Source organism: Gossypium hirsutum, chromosome A13 (assembly GCF_007990345.1).
Source record: "Gossypium hirsutum isolate 1008001.06 chromosome A13, Gossypium_hirsutum_v2.1, whole genome shotgun sequence".
NCBI lineage: Eukaryota > Viridiplantae > Streptophyta > Magnoliopsida > Malvales > Malvaceae > Gossypium > Gossypium hirsutum.
In genome coordinates this window covers 94,905,739-94,915,546 of record NC_053436.1, presented here as the reverse complement: position 1 = coordinate 94,915,546, position 9,808 = coordinate 94,905,739, and the positions used below count along the sequence as shown (strand labels likewise).

Below are 9,808 nucleotides of genomic sequence, written 5' to 3'. Positions count from 1 at the left end.
TTTTAACTTAATTAATTTTTCTTTTATAATTTCAGGTGTTTATGAGTATTGACCAGATTATTGACTTACTTCCTGTAGACTCTGAGATAGAACGAACCTTTTGACAGTGAAGAAGATAAGCGAACCAGAGAAAGACTGAAGGAATGAATTTCGAGAATATGAATCAAGGAAACGGAGCAAACCTTGCTCAAAATCCTATCCTTATTGCTGACGATAGGGATAGAGCCTTAAGACAATATGTTGTGCCGGTATTTAAGGATCTTAATCCGAGCATTAGGAGACCCGAAATTGAGGCACAACAATTGGAGCTGAAGCTAGTCATGTTCCAGATGCTTCAGACAGTGGGCCAATTCAGTGGAATACCTATTGAAGATCCTCATCTTCACCTAAAACTATTTATGGAGGTGAGCGACTCTTTTAAATTAGCTGGAGTTCCCGAAGATGCATTACGATTGAAGCTGTTCTCGTACTCACTAAGGGACAGAGCTCGAGCCTGGTTGAATTCATTGCCACCAAACTCAATTTCTACATGGCAAGAGTTAGCCAAAAGATTCCTCATGAAGTATTTCCCGCCAAGCAAGAACGCTAAGTTGAGCAACGAGATCACTGCCTTCCAACAAATGGATGATGAGTCCTTGTATGAGGCATGGGAACGATACAAAGAACTATTACGAAAATGCCTTCACCATGGAATCCCGCATTGCATCCAACTTGAGACATTTTATAATGGTCTCAATGCTCACATGAGGATGATAGTGGACGCTTCTGCTAACGGTGCTCTCCTTTCTAAGTCTTATAATGAGGCTTACGAAATCATTGAGAGGATCGCCAGTAACAATTATCAATGGCCAACCAATTGAGTCGCGTCAGGAAGACGAGTCGCCAGAATACATGAAGTGGATGCTCTCACTTCACTTGCATCTCAGGTATCTTCAATCTCTTTAATGCTTAAGAATCTTACCACTAATGGGTCTAACAATTTTACAGCTCAACCACCTCACCAATTTGAAAGTATAGCCTATGTTTATTGTAGGGAAGGACATTTGTTCGAAGAATGTCCATCGAACCCCAAATCCGTATATTACATGGGTAACTAGAACCAAAATCGAGGAAGGCAAGGACTGCAATCCAACTTCTATAACCCATCATTGCGAAACCACCTGAATTTTTCCTAGAGTAACCAAAGGGCTGGAACCAGTAACAACTACGCTCAACCTAGACCGACTTAGCAGCTTAGTTTTTCCTAACAAGCTTAGAAAACAGATCAGGATGAATCATCCAATAGCTTATAGAATTTATTAAAGGCATACATGGCAAAAAATGACACCACTCTAAGGAATTTGGAGAATCAAGTGGGCCAGCTTGCTACTAAACTCAGGAACCGACCACAAGGTGCTTTACCTAGTGATACAGAGAATCCAAGAAAACCAGGGAAGGAACATTGCAAAGCGTTAACATTGAGGAGCGGAAAGACAGTAGAGCCTAACACTATCGAAGCTGAAAAGGAGCTAGCTGATGCTCAAGACTCAGAGGAAGTTCAAGCGAGTGTTGAAATTCCAGTTTCACAAGAACCAAAATCTGTAAAACCCGACAAGGTAATTCTAGAACCAGCTAATTCTGATCAACTAACAACTCTGTTAGATGCAGAATTGCCACAGAAAATGAATCAACTAGTTCTAGTAAAGAAACCACCACCACCCTACCCTCAAAGACTTCAGAAGTAGAAACAGGAAATTCAATTCACGAAATTCCTATACGTACTCAGGGAACTTTACATCAACATCTCGTTGGTTGAAGCACTTGAACAAATGTTGAACTACGTCAAGTTCATGAAGGATATCATGTCAAAAAAATGAAGACTTGGAAAATTTGAGATGGTAGCTCTGACGAAGGAATGCAGCACATATCTTCAAGACAAACTACCTCCAAAGTTGAAGGATCTTGGATGTTTTACCATACCTTGCAACATTGGAGCAACATATTGTGGTAAGGCATTATGTGACTTGGGTGCAAGTATAAACTTGATGCTTATGTCAATATTTAGAAAGTTGGGGATATGTGAAGTTAGACCTACTACGGTTACACTTCAACTAGCAGATCGATCAGTAGCACATCCAGAAGGAAAAATCGAGGATGTATTAGTACGAGTAGATAAATTTATCTTCCCTACTGATTTTTTCATCCTAGACTTTGAAGCAGACAAAGAAGTGCCGATTATCCTAGGAAGACCATTCTTAGCAACTGGAAGGACCCTTATTGATGTGCAGAAGGGTGAGCTTACGATGCGTGTTTAGGATGATCAGGTAACATTTAATGTTTTTAAGTCTATGCGATTTCCTGACACAATTGATGACTGTTCTGCAGTATCTGATTTAGAGGATTTAATAGCGGAAAAGGAGCTCAACTATGTTGAGGATCCATTGGAACAAATTTTGACATCAGATTCTCCAAATTATGAAGAGGAGGATGAATACATAGCTTTGTTAGAAGCTAATCAAAGGGGATTTAATCCGCAATCCCGTTTTGAATCTTTAGAGTTACAGAAGAGGGAGTATGCCCAACCAAAAGCGTCAATCGAGGAACCACCTCAATTAGAACTCAAGGTATTACCTTCACATTTAAAATACGTTTATTTAGGTAACGCTTCTACTCTGCCTGTGATTGTTTCAGCAGAATTAACTAATTAGCAAGAAGAGAAACTCATCTCAGTGTTGAAACAATTCAAGAAGGCTATCGGATGGACCATAGTCAATATCCGTGGTATTAGTCCATCTGTATGCATGCACAAGATTATCCTGGAAGATGGCGAAAAAGGGACGATTGATGGACAACGAAGACTGAACCCCATCATGAAGGACATGGTGAAAAAGAAGATTATCAAGTGGTTAAGTGCGGGTATCATTTATCCCATCTCAGACAATTCGTGGGTAAGTCCGGTCCAATGTGTGCCAAAGAAAAGAGGTATCACAGTCGTGGAGAACAAGAATAATGAGTTGATACCAACTAGAACAGTTACGGGATGGAGGATTTGCATCGATTACCGGAAGCTGAACAAGACGACTAGGAAAGATCACGTTCCTTTGCCGTTCTTGGACCATATGCTAGATAGACTCGGGGGCGAGACTAATACTGTTTTCTCGATGGATACTCAGGGTATAATCAGATTACAATAGCACCGGACGATCAACACAAGACAACGTTCACCTGCCCGTACAGTACATTTGCATTTAGACGCATGCCATTTGGTTTATGTAATGCACCTGCTACATATCAAAGATGTATGATATCTATTTTTACTGACATGGTTGAGAAGTACTTGGAAGTTTTTATGGATGACTTTTCAGTATTCGAAGATACTTATGATGATTACTTAGCCAATCTAGCTGAGGTACTAAGGCGATACGAAGAAACGAACCTCGTACTTAACTGGGAGAAATGCCATTTCATGGTAAGAGAAGGAATTGTTCTAGAGCATCGGATAACAAGAACTGGAATCGAGGTAGACAAAGAAAAGGTAAATGTTATTGAGAAGCTCCCACCTCTAAGATCTGTAAAGGGTGTTAGGAGCTTTTTGGGCCACGCCGGGTTCTATCGAAGATTTATCAAGGACTTTTCCAAAATTGCTAAACCCTTATGGAAACTATTGGAAAAGGACACAATGTTCAAGTTCGATGATGAATGCTTAAAAGCTTTCAAGTATTTGAAGAGTCGATTAGTTACAGCACCCATAATCGTCACAGTAGACTGGGATTTTCTATTTGAATTAATGTGTGGCGCAAGCGACTTTGTGATAAGAGCTGTCATGGGCCAGCGAAGGAACAAAGTTTTCCATCCCATCTACTATGCAAGCCGGACTCTTACTGGAGCTAGAGGAACTCCAGCTATTCTCCTACGAAAATGCCAAATTACTCAAGGAGAGACTTAAGAAATGGCATGACAAGCACATTCGAGTTTGAGAATTTGAAGCAGGTCAGCGAGTTTTGTTATTTAATTCCAGACTAAAGATCTTTCTAGGTAAGCTAAAATCACATTGGTCCGTTTCATTTACGATTCATCACATCTATCCATACGGAGTTGTCGAACTCCAAGGTAAGGGAGGTAATTTTCAGGTTAACGCTCAGCGCCTGAAACACTATTAGGGAGATAAGATTGAACGGAATGAAATTTTGTTCATTTTATCGGATGTTTAAACTTTTCTTATTTTCCTTTTTAATAAATGATTTAGGGTATATTTTCGGGATTAGCATGTTTAAATAAATTCTGACTAGGAGATTGGAACTTAAGCGGGATCGCTTGTGACCCCTCCAATCTTTCCTGGGAATTGATTTTAACATAATTTTTCGAAAAATTATTCTCTAAATAGAAATTTTAATCTTTGATTTTTCAAATAAAAGGGTCAATTTTGATCCAAGTCTTAAATTGCAACTCAATTTCAAATTTTCATTAAGTCTAAGACTTAATTGAACCATTTTTAAAATTTGGTTGCTCTTTTCGTAAATAATAAAAACTAGATGCCTCTTTTTGTAATTATTTTCAAAAGGCTTCTAGAATAAATGTTTTTAGTTAAAAAATGATAATTATTAATATATAATTATATCCATTATAATCTATATTAATTAATATCAATTTTAGGATTTTTGATAAGTTTTTAATGATAATAAAAAGATAATCTTTAATATATAATTATATCTATTATAATTTATATATTAATCTTTATCCATTAGCATAGAATTAGGATTAATTTTTTTCATATCTTATCTTTGTTTAAATAAATTAAATAGCAATTAATAATTTAATATGCATATATCTAATTATTAATTGTTGTTATCTTTGTATAGGATTAGAACTTAGAATTTTTATTAATTAAATTGTTTTAAGAATTCTACTCTAATTCCTATTTCTCCCTCTATAAATTCCACCTATCTTCCCATTCATCTATCACGCAAAACCCAAAGCACTAAAACACCCAAGTGTTAAAGCCCCTAGCCACAGCAGCACCCAGCAGTCGGCCAGCATACCCAACCTCATTGCACGCCGCACGTCCACGCTCTAGCAGCTGCTCTTAGGTGCACACTTTCCCATCGCGTGCTGCCTTGCATGCCTGGCCCTGTTCATTGCCTCATGTTGCTTCTGTCCAACTGCCTAGACTTTCATCCTGCACCTAAGGCCAGCTCCTGCGCGCACCCACGACAGATCTGCTCGACGAGGAGCCGCGAGCCATTCGTACTGCTCCAACCTAGCCTGCGCACGTTGTTGCCTGCTCCCATTCCCTGCTGTGCGCTGCTGCCTTGAACACCCGAACAACACCACCTTTTCATCCATCTTAAGCCAAAAACCCTCCAACCTTCCTTATAAATTCCCACCTTTTCTTTCATTATTATTATTATTTTCTAGAGTTCTTATATTTTTACAAAAAAAAGTGGTTAAACATGCCTCGCAAGAGAACTCGTGCTTCCGCTCAAATTGATGAAACACAAAACAAATTCTACTATGAAGAAGCCAGAGTGAGATACGAAAGTATCTTCAAAAATCAACAGATGTATCCAGAAAAAGGCTTTACATTAAAGGAAAGCAACTTTAGAGACTTTATGGCAACTATTCGTCAAGTTGCTGAAACCCTCAATTGGGAGTTGTTTTGTGAAAAGAGACCTAGTGTGGATGAGGAGCTAGTTCGTGAGTTCTATGCAAATTTAACTTCAAGCGAGATGACAAAAGTCCCAGTCGCGGAATCAAGGTACCGATAAATTCAAATGCTATTAATGAGTTCTTTGAATTACCAGATTTCGAAAATGACGAATATTTCACATTCATTAGCAATATCAAGCCTGAAAATTTACAAGAAATTCTCAAGGAACTGACAGTTCAGGGTTCTGGATGGACTGTGTTAAAACAAGGAATCCACACTTGTCGAAGAGAATATTTGACGCCCCTCGCGAAGGTATGGTTTTACTTCATCCGATTCAGCCTTATGCCTAGCTCACATGGGACTACAATATCATTAGAGTGAATGGTCTTATTGTACTTGATCCTAACTGGAAAGACCATTGATGTGGGGAAGATCATCTTGAGGGAAATACGGAATTGTGTTGTTAAGCGCTCTGGCCCTGCTCACTTCCCCTTTACAATAACAATTTTATGCTTGAAAGCTGAAATTCTTGCTAATGTAAGGAAGACGGGGTATAGCCAAGGCACAATCACGGATTGGGACCTTTACCGAGTGGCTGGAGACTCAGTTCTACAGAAATGAGTTGAAGTAAGTGAGGAACCAGAGGACCCTGATGAAGAAGAAGATTCCACGATGCAATCATTTGAAGTCCCTGATAAAGTAGAATCAGTGGAGCCAGAAGCTGAACCTGATATTGAAACTTCAATGTTTAAAACTCAACCACCTAGCCCAGACCTTCGAGATGAGCTATCAAAATTGATGGACTTAATGCAACATATGCAATGACAGCAACAAGCCTACTGGAGATACTCAAAAATAAGGGATGACTCGATGAGAAGTGCTTTTAAGAAAATATACAATGAGCCGTTTATTTTTGTGCCTGAGTTTCCAGATTTCGTATTTGAACCATGGAGTCCATTATCAATAAAAGGAGCGAAGCGATTCAAGCAAATGCAATAATGATAGAGCAAAAGATGAGTGAAATTCAGAAGGGTCTGCAAATAAATAAAGAGGGGATCTTAACTTTACTTTATTTTTGTTCTTAGACTATTTTTAGGATTAAGTTTAATTAGGAATCTTTTATTTTTTGCATAATAAAACAAGAGAGGAAAATCACTAATAAAATGTGAGCAAGACACAAAGTATAAAGTGTGGCAATAGATATATATACATGTCTAGGATTGGATTTAGAAAGAGCTTGGTATTTAAGCAGTCAAATTACTCACCTCCTCTTTTCTAAAATCCTACCTAGTGCATAGTATCTGTTCACTTTAAACAATAAGGACATTGTTCATTTTAAGATGGGGGACCAAAAATTTGGATTATTTCCACTCAGAATAAAATTTTTCTTTTAATTATGATTAGGATATATTTTGTTCAAAAATTCGAATTTTGTTAAGTATGCTCAATTTGAGTTGAATAAAGTTCTATTATTTCAATAAATTATTATGTTAGCTTAATAATGACATGAATGTATTTTTAATAAAGCATGCAAATTCGTACCATAAAGTTTTTAGTTCTTTAGGAAAGTTAGGTATGCATGAAAGTTTAAGTCTTTAGAATTGACTTCGTAGTTTCTTGAGGCGAAATCCTAGGGAGCATGGGAAATGTTTTAGGCAACTATTGTTTGGACCGTTTAAGCCTTTCAAGCCCACCATCATAAAATTTTATCCTTTGAAACCCAACTTTGAGACTATATGGCCTAATTTTTTGACCCTTGAAATAATTAAGCCATTACTTTTCGCTTAATGATCATAAAATTGTCCCAAACACTAGACTCAGTAATATTCAAAATGTACTTCGAAAATAGGTTTTGGGGAGTTGAAAAATTGCTCAAGAATTGCAGTACACAAAGTAAGTGCTCGTGTTAGCTTAAAAAGGAAAAAAAAAGAGCACATGTAATTGAAAGAGATGTACAAAAGAGCATATGAAAGTCAAGTTGGTGTATCGAATGTAAAAACTTCGAAGGTTCAATTGACGCTGAGTCTAGGGTTTTTAAACCAAAATTTATCCATCTTTCACCTACCCCTAGCCTAGCCATGTTAACAACCTTGATAAAGACTTATTGATTCAAAGTCATCATGCTACCTACATTAGTGGAGAGAAATTGCTACGATCAACATATGAAGACATAAGTTAAGCTTAATGATTGCAGCTTAGTCTTGAATAAAGGAATAAAAATCAAATTGGTAAGGGTTAACATGTCTTTGTTACAAAAGCGTTTAGTCTAAATTTTGCTATTATAATAAGTTGTTGAATTTAATTTGAACAATATGTATACTTAAGTAGCATAACTATTAGATTTCTTGTCTTTGATCATAAGTATTTTAAATTCATAATTTTGGGGAAAATGTTGTTCTGAAGGAATTTTTCAAAGGTGTTTCTGAGAAATTCTTTTCAAATTTTGTGCATTACTCGGGACGAGCAATGAATTAAGTTTGGGGTGTGGAAACACAAAAATTTATATACTTTTTCATACCTAACTTTACTTAAATTCATGCAAATCCGGGTAAATTCTTGTTGAAAAATAATTAAATATTATAAAATAAGTAAAACGTGTTAAAAATATAAACAAGGTGAATTTAGTTAATTTTATACTTAATTTTGATTAATTTTGACTATTTTCGACAGATTCGCACAAAGGACGAAAATTGGCTCGGTTGACACTACTGAAAGCACAAAACTGAGAAGCAATTTGAAGTTTCGAGGCACATTAATTTCTAGCCTAAGACGGTCCAGAAATGTGTATTAATTCATAACTTAATTAATTTTAATTTATTCCCCATTTAATTTGGGTTAAATAAATTATTTTTAATTAATTATGGAGAAAGGGTCTAGTTGAACCGCACTGGTCGAACCATATTGAGTGAACCGAACCAGCCACTAATTGGGCAGCCCAGAGTCGTTCATATGCTGACCCAAATCAGCATTTTATCTGATTAAATATGCTTGCAAAAAGGCCCTTGAAGAACTATCAAAATGCATTCAAACCCCTCCTTTAATTGTGGCTTTATGAAATTGCCCCAAGCTTAAAATAGCAAAGTTGAAACTCTCACCTTTGCCATGTGTGTGGCCGGCCAAGGGAGGTCTCTTAGGCTGATTCTTTTTTCTATTTTTAGCTTCCACACTCAGATATAAAAGCCACCTCTTGCTGATCATTCAAGCCATCTCTGATTCATCCCTCATTCCACAACATTTTGTCATTCCATTCCCTCTCTCACTTTTCTCTCATTTTTCCATCCCATTTCCCTCTTGTTCAAGTACAGATTTCTTCTCTTGGGAAAGAGGCTCTCATCAGCCATTTTGGAGCTTCAATTAGGTGTTCATAAGCCACCTTGATAGCCGAGGGAAACGAAGAACGAAGAACGAAGAACAGAGCAACTAGTCAAGCCAAGGAGAAACACCAGATTTGCTTCTTGTTCCCTATATCTTTAATTTTTGTTGTTGTTTTGACGAACATGCTTATGAATATTTATGCTATTGAAATGGTTATTCTAATAAATTTGGCTTAAACTTAAGTTTGTGTTGGGTTGATTATATTCTGCCTGCTTGAATTGTTAAAATCGTGTTTATGTTGTTATAGGCCTCAGTAAGATGCTTGATTAAGTAAAATCATGCCTAAGTTATTCTTGCGTTACGACTGTGGGGTAGCTAATGAATTAATTATTTAAATGGATTGCAATTGTAATTAATTGACACAGTACTTAATCAATGCATGTTTATTCCTCTAAGGTAGCTGAAGGTTAAATTAGCAATGTATCTAGCGATATTATTGCCTTGCATAACTTGCAAGATTATTGTGATTAAACTGTTTCAAGGTAGGGATGCCTTGTTACTTCACATAGTCTTTTATATGCTTATTAGATTTAATTAATCATTTGAATTGACATAGGGATATGCAAGAGATTAGTTCAGTTTAATGAGTATGTATGTGCAATAACATGTTCGCTTACTAGAATATGTTTAGTCAGTTGAATTGACATAGGGATATGTTAAGAGATGAATGGATTTTTGTATGTAAGTTTGTTCATAAGTTAGCAAATTACCGGGTTACTGTGAATTTATTCATAACAGTGTAAACATGAGTTTAATATTTCTGAGTTCAAGAAATATAATTAATCCAACACAAGTATGTTACCTTGA

The 9,808-nt window shown here is 36.6% G+C and overlaps 1 non-coding gene across 1 annotated transcript; it reads right to left on the bottom strand.

Moving 5' to 3' along the window:
• Positions 1-587: 587 nt before the first annotated feature.
• Positions 588-694, bottom strand: LOC121213120 (small nucleolar RNA R71). Its single transcript, XR_005908488.1, has one exon. It is a non-coding gene; the product is annotated as a small nucleolar RNA R71 (small nucleolar RNA).
• Between the last annotated feature and the right edge of the window lie 9,114 nt (positions 695-9,808).